Raw genomic sequence first — 12,362 nt, 5'->3', positions numbered from 1 at the left:
AAGATGAAGAACTTTCGTGTTGGGAGTTTTGTCTAATTTTGACTTTGGATGGGTGGCGGTGCCGCCACTGTGATGGTGGTTTCCGGCGACCTCCGGCCACCCCAAGGACAGTTTCTGTCCATTTTTGTGTTCTACGTGTCGATACGATCGTTTGCATATATAATTCATAATTTTTGGATATCGTATGATTAAGTTATGAATTTTTAAGTTTCGATCGATTTCGATCGTTCGATTTGTGATCTGTGAAGATCAGACCGTTCGATGGACTTGTAGTTTTGTTATGTTGATCTTATGACTGTCCCAGTGGCTTTGTGTGGTCATGGGCGAAGATCCGACCGTTGGATCTTCGTATAATTGTGAAATAGTGATTCGGAAGGCGATTCGTGAGAATCTAACCGTCGGATTTTCGTATAATTTTGAGGAGATGTTTGTTAGAGTGATTCAAGAAGATCTGACCGTTGGATCTTCGTGATAATTTTGGAGGAAGATCCTAAGGGCGATCCGTGAGGATCCGACCGTTGGATCATCATATAAATTCGATCTGGCCGTTGGATCATCATTAAATTAGAATCCGACCGTTGGATTTCCGTATATGTGTGGTTTATGAATGATTGCTAAGTTAAGATCGTATCTGACTAGGTGATTGACGGTTTGAGTTAGTGGACGATTGTGGATCGTATTTTGAGCGGAATTGAAGACGCAGCGGGATTATCGAGGTGAGTAAACCTCACGTGGTTCATATTACGAACCGAGTACTTTTAATTAATTTATTTTTTGTCGTCATTGTGTGAACTATAGTTGGTATTAATGGGCATTCCTGTGTGAATGTCTATCTATATATATATTATTTATGTGAAATAATATGTATTGTTGAAATTGTGAGATATTATGTACTGTTATGGTTGTGTTGAGTTTATTGTTGAAAAGCAACAATATTGTGAGAGGTATTAAATTTATTGTTGAGAAACAATAAATTGTTGATTTGTTGAGATATATTGATCTGTGGAGATCAATAGGTCACGGGGGTGACCATGGCATCTATTAGTGAACCACGCCCTTGTACCGGGTAGGTGGAAGCTAATAGCATTAAATCGTGAACCACGCCCTCGCGCCGGGTAGGTGGAAACGATCAGTTAGAGCTCTAGTCTGTCTGCCAAATGTTGAGTGACCTTATGAGGGTAACGGGGAGTGACTCATAAGTGTATAATATTTATATATATATATATTTATATATATATGAGAGTGAGAAAGTGAAGTGGTTTTGTGGTGATCATTGTAATTGTGATGTTTCTACATTTCTATACTTGAGTTAAAGGAAATGTATTTTATTAAATCAACAGTTCTTTCTTGTTTACTCATACTGGCTGTAAAAAGCTTACCGGGTTTTGTGTTGTTGCAACTCCCGGTACACTATTCAAATTGTGTAGCGGGTAATCCTACAGGACAGGAGAACCAGGACGGTGATCGTGCGGTTAGAGCAATTGTTAGAGTTTTACAGCAATTGTACGTTGTGAGGTGTGTTATGCTCATTGAGCTTTACAATATTGCTTGTGAGAGTGAATTGTAATAATGAACTCGAAGTTTCGAGATTTGGATTTTGTAATTGTAATTATTCATGTTTCGGATTTGAATTTATTATTCAAAATTCGGGGCGTGACAGTTTGGTATCAGAGCGTAAGGTACATATTTGGTGATAATCAGTACTCCCCGAGTGATGGCCCGTCTGCAGCGGATCCCCATCATATACTCTTCGGTACTGGTATAATCATTGGGTATGTCTTAGTATGGGGTCTAGACAGCGTGTATGTCTGTAGGACGGTAGAGTTGTCTTCTAAGTTCGTATTAGAATAAATTTAGTTTCCGCAGGTTGTAATCTTCGAGGAATAGAGACCTCTAGATTTAACTCTGATGAGTCGGTGAGATTTGTTTTATGGAAGTGAGGTCCTTTTGGATGTTGAAGTGTTGGTTGAAGGCATGATGTTGACCTATGCACGTACCTAGTGTGGATACGAGTATGAATTGTTATAAATTTTGTCTTCTTAAGTTGGACGTACAGACGTTTGGATGGGATGTACGTATCAAGGATTAAATATCTTGTTTTGTAATGAGATGTCCTTGTGGAGTTTGTTAGTAGGGTTGAGGTTAGGAAAGAAATTATTGTGGTTACTTCTTCCTTGTGCTTGTAAGTTGTTAAGCAGGGTTTAAGGTGCGAGACAAGAATTTTATTTTGTGCTCGATGGTTAGAGATGAGAGACCATTGTTTTGGGTTGTCGTTGAGTACTATAATTCCTTCAGAATCAGGATTGTTGGTAGAATTGGAATTAGTAGTAGTTTTGATGATTCGGAATTTGAATTGAGTTCGCGAGACGTGTCTTATATACGTGGTTGATGTTGCTTGCATCATTTTGGAACGATACGTTACAATTCAAAAGGAAAACTGGATTTGAAATTTATTCATTTGAACACCATGGGTTGATGACCTGACCGTGACTTGTGAATATAGTTTTGTTCAAGTGAATGAAATTGAATTTTGTGGCCTTTGTGTGGTGAACTAGTTTTCTTAAGTTTTGGATCATAGTATGGAGATGGACTGCAGTGAATTTGAAGTTGTTGTGTGTTTTAAGTTTAAGTAGGCGGGACACTTAAAGTTTTGCAAGGGAGTTGATTTTGGTGTAATTAATTGGGAGAGTTAGAATCAGTTCTTGTGAATGATGTTGGATGAGAGTGTGTGCCTTTGGTGATTGATTTTAGGTGATATAGTTAAACGCAATTTCGGATATTGATTTTAGTGACTTTGTTAGGTATCCATGGTGGTTCAAGTGAATTACTATGTGATATGGAGTTTGATTCGAATTCTGAATCGCTAAATGTTAGGGATTGAATTGTGGTGAGTTTTTGTTGAAGCAATTGATAGATGGAATTATCGAGATTCTATAAGAGTTGTAAGAGTAACTCTAAAGACGTGGGTTTTTCCTAGCTAACTCAGGATGTGTTTAGCTTTATAAATCCCTAATCCTATCGATGAAATTGTTGTGTTTGGTTTGACTCAGAGGATACTAGCTAGACCTCGATGCGACTTAATTGATTGTTGGATTCTTTTTGAGTGATTGTTTTTATTGCATCATTATGAAAGATGTGTGCAGTAGAGTTGTTTATGGTTTTGAAAATAGTATTGGGTGACCAAGGTTCGATCCTTGGTGTTGTCGTTGGTTAAACAAAAAGAAAGGAAAACATGCACACCATCTTATTGATTTTATATTACAAAAAAAAAAAAAAAAAAAAACGAGGACTATGCTATGCTAAGCCTAGTCAGCAGCTCCGGATGGATTGAGGCTGAGCTCAAGAGAAACGTTAGAGCCACTGTTGTAACCGCCTGAGCCACCAGAATAGTAACCAAATACGCTACCTTCCTCGGATGTAGTCTTCGGGTTACCAAAGACGTCCTCGCCGTGCACGGGGAACAGAGGAAGAGTTTCAACCTCCTGGTGATCTCCTCCTCGTTGTTGCAGGGATGTTCGTCCTCCTGTTGTGCCAAAAGAGTTGTACTGGTATTAGTATTGAAGGGTGAGGAAGAATATGAAACAAAATTTAAATCAAGAAATCCTTCATTACCAGTAGAATAGGTGGAACCAAAGTTGAGATCAATGGATCTACCATCATCAGTAGAACTAGTGGACCCAAAATTGATGTCAATGGATCCACCAGCTGGCCCAAAATTGATGTCGATGGATCCACCAGCACCAGTAGAACCAGTGGACCCAAAATTGAGATCAATGGATCCACCAGTACCAAGAGAACTAGTTCCCATGGGCACTGGAGCAGCCTGATTACACCTATTCATCTGCTTCTCTCGAGCCCTGACGTTCTGGAACCAAAAGTAAATGTTCTTACCCTCAACATGTCCATACTGGTTCAGCTGGAGGCAGATCTCGTGAATGTGCTCTGTAGTTGGGCACTTAAATCCCTTGACGTAGTAAAGATCCTTGAGGATTCTTATTTGTTCTGGAGTAGGAATCCACCTGGTACGGCTTCGCCAGAAATCCATGTTGGCACTACTTCCAGCTGCTTGGGTGTTTCCTCCCTCCTCTGTTGGTTGCTGTTGTTGTGGTTCCATTTGTTGCGGGGTTTGGAGCTCCATTAGTTGCAGAGTTCGTGGCTATTGGGTCATGGAGTGAGAGGATGTGAAAATCGAGGAATACATGGTTTAGTGTTTGAGGGAGATTTTGTTAGAAGGATTGGAGTTGTTGAACTGGTGATTGGAGATCTGAGATTCTCAGAGGAAAGATGAGATCGAATCTTCAAATGGAAGAAAAGATCTGAGAAAGAAGGATTGAAGATTTGGAGGAAAAGATTGAAGATCTGAAAGTTCAGAGGAAAGATGGGATTGAATCAACTAGATGGGAGAGAAGATCAGAAGAGAAGGATCGAAATTGATGAAGAAAGGATTTGAGAAGAGAAAGGCTGAAGAGTTGAGAGAGAAAGACTTGAGCTCGGAAGAAAATTTCTTTTCTTTTGGAGTGAACAGTTTTTCTCCAGAATGCACCTATTTATAGAACAAGGTGAGCAGATCTCCACCGTTGGATGAACGATCTCAGAATTTGAATCCACGCGTTGGATTAAAGTCGCCCCGAAACCCGGAAAAGCTGTTGGCGCGTGTTGAGCGTGTAAGGGGACAGGCCGAACCTCGAGACGCTGTGGCAGACAGCTTTAGCCGAAAGTGATTTGCTTTCCGTAAATCACGGAAGAGACGTGTCGTGGCACGTGGAGTGTACCGACAGTTTGTTGTTATTCTATCGCTTATGATAGAATAAATAAAAGAAGTTGCATGGATAGTAACGAGAGCAGCTGGTGCTCTAGTGGTTGAAGAGCAAGGCTCTTGTACAAGAGGTCAGAGGTTCGAACCTTGCCTCTCGTTTATTTTTATTATGTTCGCTTATGACATAATAAGTATAACATTTGTACACATTATATTAAGCACAGCTTGTGCTCCAGTGGTTGGGGACAAAGGTTTCGTGCAGCAGGTTAAGGTTTCGAACCTTGCCTCCCCCGTTATTTTATTTATGTCGCTTATGACATAATAAATTTAACACGTGAGCATATATTAATGAAGGCAGCTCTTGCTTCAGTGGTTGGGAGCAAAACCTTCGTGTTCGAGGGTCGGGAGTTCGAACCTTACCTCTTACAAATATTTTTGGATCTCGTATATGCTTGATATACGGACGTATATACGGTATGTACGGTATACATACGTATATACGGTCTGTACGGTATGCATACGTATATACAGTTGTACGTTATGCATACGTATATACGGTCTGTACGGTATGCATACGTATATACGGTATGTACAATTTCATACCGTAGCCGAGCTGGAAGTTGGTGGGCCGATTGGTAGGCCCAAATAGTAAGTCCAAATAGTGAGCCCAATTGTTCGGCCCGATTGGTAGGCCCAAATGGTAAGCCCAATTGTTCGGCCCGAATGGTAGGCCCAAATGTTAAACCCAATTTGGTTCGGGCCGGTTCGAAATGTGGATGGTCCGATTTCTTCGGCCCAATTGGCCAGCCCTAATGCTTAGCCCAAGGATTGAGCAAGCCCAAGTCATCGTCACTGGGTGACATATTTTATTGGCGTGCTTTTGGGGATGATTTGTTTTGAGTGATGCATCACTATTGTTGTGAAGAATGGTGCATGCTTGAGTTTTATTATAGAGATTTACCGTGATGCTAATTGAGTAGCGAAACACTTTGTGGGAGTGTTTACTGTGCTTGTATGCCAGTACAGAGTGATGATCTAAGTGAAGATCTATGTGATGATCTATGTGAGGATCTATGAGATGATCCATGTGACGATTTTGTGTATGTGATGTGGAGTGTTGTTGAGCAGTTGTTGTGTGAGTTTACGTTTGTGATGAAAGGATTTAGTGGCCATAGGAATGTATTTTTATACAAAGAGCTGAGGCTCTGTAGATTACTACAGATTTGGAAAAGATGGAGATTCTATGGTTAGGTCAACCTTAATCGAGAGGAATTGACTTACGCTCAAATTTCGGGACGAAATTTCTTTAAGGAGGGTAGATTGTAATACCCCGAAAAATCCAAATTAATTTCCGTGGATTTTTAGAAATGATTTCACGATAGTGGGAGCGAGTACGAGGCTTGGAGAAGTTATGGAATTAGTTCGAACGATTAATTTTCGAAAACGAACGTTATTTAGGAGGTCTCAAAAAGTGACTTTTTATACATTGGGAATTTGGGAAAACTTCATTCATGAAAGTTGTAGAGCGCGTCGATACGAGTTCGTGGACATATGGAATGCGAAAATCGGAGTTCGTATGAGAAAGTTATAAGCGATTGAAAATCGGGAAAATTCTATAAATACAAAAAAAAGTTCCGGAAATTGCATTGGAGGACAGAAATTTCAGAAACCTATATTTTCTCCCCAATTCTCTCCCGAGCCCAGATTTGTTCCTCTCTCTTCCACCGGCCATATCTCCCTCCACAGACCTCCGATCGACTTGATTCCAAAAGTATTTTCATTCGCCTTGAAGTCAGTTAAAACTTCCTAGAAGACATCAAAGTGAGAAAAGAACCATGGAAGGTGCTAGGAGGCCGAGAAGCTGCACAGCTCGAGCTGGAATTCGCCCGATGCTGCTCTTCCTTCACCGGCCGATATCTCTCTCATCCAACCTCGAATCGAGTTGATTCCAAAAGAGATTTTGCTGGGCCTGAGCTATATTACAACTTTGTAGAAGACATCGAGGGGAAATAACCAACGTGGTAGCCGCTACAAGTCGAAGAACACGGTGCAGTCGAGCTGGAAATCACCTCCTTTCCCCACCGTCGTTCTCCCTCCTCCGGCCACCTTTTGCCGTGATTCTTGAGAGGATTCTGCACTTCTGAGGATGTAGATCATTTCCCCTAAGGTGGATTGCATCGATTTCATCTGTGGAGATCGAATTGGAACGAATTCAAAACTAGGGTTCTTCGGGTTTCAAACCTTATAAGGTAAAATTCTACTTTTTGGCTTATAATCTGACTTTGGTGTAGTTATGAAAGTTTCAATTCGAGTTAAGATGAAGAACTTTCGTGTTGGGAGTTTTGTCTAATTTTGACTTTGGATGGGTGGCGGTGCCGCCACTGTGATGGTGGTTTCCGGCGACCTCCGGCCACCCCAAGGACAGTTTCTGTCCATTTTTGTGTTCTACGTGTCGATACGATCGTTTGCATATATAATTCATAATTTTTGGATATCGTATGATTAAGTTATGAATTTTTAAGTTTCGATCGATTTCGATCGTTCGATTTGTGATCTGTGAAGATCAGACCGTTCGATGGACTTGTAGTTTTGTTATGTTGATCTTATGACTGTCCCAGTGGCTTTGTGTGGTCATGGGCGAAGATCCGACCGTTGGATCTTCGTATAATTGTGAAATAGTGATTCGGAAGGCGATTCGTGAGAATCTAACCGTCGGATTTTCGTATAATTTTGAGGAGATGTTTGTTAGAGTGATTCAAGAAGATCTGACCGTTGGATCTTCGTGATAATTTTGGAGGAAGATCCTAAGGGCGATCCGTGAGGATCCGACCGTTGGATCATCATATAAATTCGATCTGGCCGTTGGATCATCATTAAATTAGAATCCGACCGTTGGATTTCCGTATATGTGTGGTTTATGAATGATTGCTAAGTTAAGATCGTATCTGACTAGGTGATTGACGGTTTGAGTTAGTGGACGATTGTGGATCGTATTTTGAGCGGAATTGAAGACGCAGCGGGATTATCGAGGTGAGTAAACCTCACGTGGTTCATATTACGAACCGAGTACTTTTAATTAATTTATTTTTTGTCGTCATTGTGTGAACTATAGTTGGTATTAATGGGCATTCCTGTGTGAATGTCTATCTATATATATATTATTTATGTGAAATAATATGTATTGTTGAAATTGTGAGATATTATGTACTGTTATGGTTGTGTTGAGTTTATTGTTGAAAAGCAACAATATTGTGAGAGGTATTAAATTTATTGTTGAGAAACAATAAATTGTTGATTTGTTGAGATATATTGATCTGTGGAGATCAATAGGTCACGGGGGTGACCATGGCATCTATTAGTGAACCACGCCCTTGTACCGGGTAGGTGGAAGCTAATAGCATTAAATCGTGAACCACGCCCTCGCGCCGGGTAGGTGGAAACGATCAGTTAGAGCTCTAGTCTGTCTGCCAAATGTTGAGTGACCTTATGAGGGTAACGGGGAGTGACTCATAAGTGTATAATATTTATATATATATATATTTATATATATATGAGAGTGAGAAAGTGAAGTGGTTTTGTGGTGATCATTGTAATTGTGATGTTTCTACATTTCTATACTTGAGTTAAAGGAAATGTATTTTATTAAATCAACAGTTCTTTCTTGTTTACTCATACTGGCTGTAAAAAGCTTACCGGGTTTTGTGTTGTTGCAACTCCCGGTACACTATTCAAATTGTGTAGCGGGTAATCCTACAGGACAGGAGAACCAGGACGGTGATCGTGCGGTTAGAGCAATTGTTAGAGTTTTACAGCAATTGTACGTTGTGAGGTGTGTTATGCTCATTGAGCTTTACAATATTGCTTGTGAGAGTGAATTGTAATAATGAACTCGAAGTTTCGAGATTTGGATTTTGTAATTGTAATTATTCATGTTTCGGATTTGAATTTATTATTCAAAATTCGGGGCGTGACAATATTAGCATTGACCACCCATGTTGATCTTTACTTTCTGGGTGGAACTAATGCTGCTGATTTGATATTTGATACAAATTGGTTTATCAAATCAGAAAATTAGAAAATTTTAGCTATCAATTTTTCTCTCTCTAGATATACTCATATACTAGTTCAATTTCTTTAATGAACTGGAGGAGATCTGTAGTATGCTGGTACTGTGGCAGGAAAGAACATCTGTCTAACTCCTTCACCCTTTATGATGGGGAATATGATGCCTGATGCACTCTGAAAATAGAACACCAGAAAATACATATAAGCAGCCAGTTATGAGTACAAGGAAATTTGGACGAAATTGACAAAAATGTTCATAAGAAAGTAGTGGAAATATTTTTGTTGCCATACCAAGATCAATCGAAACCCAAGCCACGTGCGTTTAGGTGAAGGGAATGGAAACATTAAGCGGCCTACACCATAGATGGCAACAGCAAAAAAATGGAGGAATAAGTGTAATGGACGAGGGTTAAGACCAGAGAGAAGAGATACTGGTCCATAGGAGCAGATGCCTCCAAGGCTCAAATAGCCGAAATAGGCTTCACGCATTTCCTGTCTTGCTGGATCAGGTGATGCACAAAACACCTTGTACAAAGCACCTGCCAATGTGTTTATGGTAGATGACACAGGCTACAAATAAAACAAAAGCACGTTGTCAGCAAAGAAGAAACCACAAACAATGCCGCATAGGAACATAAAATTAATGGCATAAAGAAGGAAGATTTAGTTATGTGTTATCCGAATGCCGGCTTTACCTTACGCAGTGTATAGAATGATTCTAGGTAATTGCACAAAGCCGGTGCATCATCAAGATCATGTAAGGGTCTAAGAAGATCGCGGAGAAGAACAATGTCTGAAAGAGCCAGTCATTCCTCCTCCTGTTAAAGGATGCCTCATGTTGAAGGAATCCCCTAATAAAATTGCACCAGGACTAGGAAGAGGATTAGCAGCCATGCTTTTATTTTGCATGGATCTAATGTTTCCTTTCTCTACTGCGGCCATAAAAGCATTGAACAGTTGTGGGGGAACCTGAAATACAAAGTGATCCTCAGATTAGTTCAGTTCAGGTGGGTATGTGTATCAACTAGCAAGTGTAAACTAATCAAGTCAAACAAGTTATTTAAAGATACCTGAGGAGCCACCACTGTTTTCAAATAGTTAGCCATTTCACCACTAGCTACTGAAGGTACTTTTGTTCCAGGTACATCCACCAAACAGCGAACCTCAGTGGAACTGATAGGATAAAACAGGATGGGAGAAGGGTGTCCCAAAATGACATGCCCATGATTTGAGTGTGGAAGGTCACAGTTCTCCAAGATCAAACCAACAAAACAAGAGGGACTTTCAACCTGCAACATGCAATAACAAATAAACTCTAATATTCTCACAAAAGAACAAACACTCCTATGATATAATTGAGTTCAAATTGTTGATTATCCCCAAGGTTGGCACTTCATTATACCTTTGGTGCACTGAGAGATTTTCGCAGATTTGAAAAGCAGCCATCACACACAACTGTTAGGGGAGCATATGTTCTCAGCTCCTCTCCAGCCTTGTTCTTGTAAATAACCCCTTTGACAATGCCCTTTTCCTCGATTAGTGTTGTCACTGATCCTTGTTCCAATTTTACACTGCAATGGAATTTCATGGGACATGATCAGTAAATGATTGAAACTGGAAACATATTGCACCTCGAGAATCACATAAAGAATCTGTAAAATAGATATCTGATTGTAATATACTTGAAGGGAAATAAGGATTACTTTGAAAGAGTTGCAACTTTTTCACGCATTCTTTGAATAAAACGGCCATTGTGGAAACTTCTCCCAGCCACATCTGAACTGTATTTCTTCAAGGGATAAGACAGTGTTGTATCCTTCCCATCTTTGTAAAGAGCATAACCAAACACTTTCTGGGCATCAATTGACTCATTTGCACAATCTGCAGTCACAAATAGAGATTGTTCATCAAAATTTAGGTGCCAATTTAGTATTAATCATTCAACTTTAGTAGAGACTAGAGAGTAGAAACTATGAAGAAGTATTGAAATTATAGAAAAAACAACTTTTGTTCTACACAATTCCAGAATAGGTAATTACTTACCCTCGAGACCCAACTCAATCAATTTGAGATATCCCCCAGGCTGCAGTAGCTCCCCAACAATTCTGTCTGGCTCACTTAAGTCTCTTTCGATTACATGCACACGTCGTCCTTCCTGTAACAAAAAGCAAATTCAGCTTAACGATCAGAAGCTCAAATTAGAGCCACTACAGCAATGATCTAAAAATGTAATATACTTTAGGTAATGCTTATGTAATTCACAACTCTCCTCCTGAAGCTTTCTCAAATGTAATATACATCGGTTCTGTCTTGCTACTGATTGTAAAGAACGGAACTTAAGTACATTTTTGACTACGCAGATCGACCAATCAGGAAAAAAAAAAAAAAAAAAAAAGGCAATCATCTTTCATGTATTGACAGACGCATGATGTTGTTGTACTGCCCAAAATGTGTGCATTTAGAAAGTCAAAAAGAAAATAAAAATTCTGGAAGTTCTGGGTTGTTGACTAAAATGAGTTGAAATAGAACAGAATCCCAATCAAATACAAAGAAAGAAACCAGAATCTGACCTTGGCAAGAGTGTAAGCAAGAGCTGCACCGGCAACTCCGGCACCGACAATGACGATATCAGTATTTTTTTCCTCCATTTCCGGCTGAAACTCACCGTTTCCGAACCCATTACTCTTTACTTCACTTGAAACCTTGAATTGTTTCTTTCCTCCCAAAGTAGAACTGATGATCATGAAGAAAACAGAGCCCAGCAAAGAAACTAACACTCCGCCCAGAACATACTCGTAAGAAACCATCTTCAACAACTATGCTGATCGAAGAATGGAACTTAGTTTTGTGGATCTATGTGGCTCTGTGATTCACTATATTGGGAAGTGGAGGACTAATGGTTATGGACAGTACTGGAAGTTGAGTGGTTTATATAGATACATCATACATGTGCGTAGGGTTCGAAATGATCTTCCTATCTTTCGTAACAAACGAAAATAAGATCACACACAAATGAGCTAATAACTTGACCCAACTTCCACGATGCTTTCACAGTCTCGATCGATCACTCCCAAGTCCCAACTCCAAGACATGCCAGTAGTCGGTCCATAATATGATTTGTTGGTTTTGACTACGTATTTGCATTTGTATAAAAGTTCAATAAGAAGAAGACGAAAGTATATAAATTAAAGGAAAATATAGCTTCTTGTTTGGAATGGAAGCCACACGTATGCACCAAGGTTTTCTTTGACCAGATTTGGTCTCAATTGTAGAGCTGAACTAGGTCTTTCACTCTTTCTAACTTCTCACTTCTCAGTAGTGACAGGGCAATTCCTTGACTAAATTTCGCATGGATAATTTCATCGCTCATCAAAAATTGCAAGACTTATCAAATTTGTTAAATAAATGATAAGTGCATATAGTCTCGTATTGTAACAAACGTCACATTTTAGCCAATGTAATGTAAACAACATGACATTATTTTATAAACAAATTAATTCCTTTCCAAAAAAAAGTGATGAATGAAGCATTATTACTAAAG

General features: G+C 39.6%; 1 pseudogene; it reads right to left on the bottom strand.

Annotated features, from left to right (window-relative positions):
• Positions 1-8,730: 8,730 nt before the first annotated feature.
• Positions 8,731-11,918, bottom strand: LOC133713827 (squalene monooxygenase SE1-like; annotated as a pseudogene).
• Positions 11,919-12,362: the final 444 nt, after the last annotated feature.

This window comes from Rosa rugosa, chromosome 6 (assembly GCF_958449725.1).
Source record: "Rosa rugosa chromosome 6, drRosRugo1.1, whole genome shotgun sequence".
NCBI classification, from domain to species: domain Eukaryota; kingdom Viridiplantae; phylum Streptophyta; class Magnoliopsida; order Rosales; family Rosaceae; genus Rosa; species Rosa rugosa.
The sequence above is the reverse complement of the archived record's forward strand: the minus strand, read 5'-3'. Positions and strand labels throughout refer to the sequence as shown.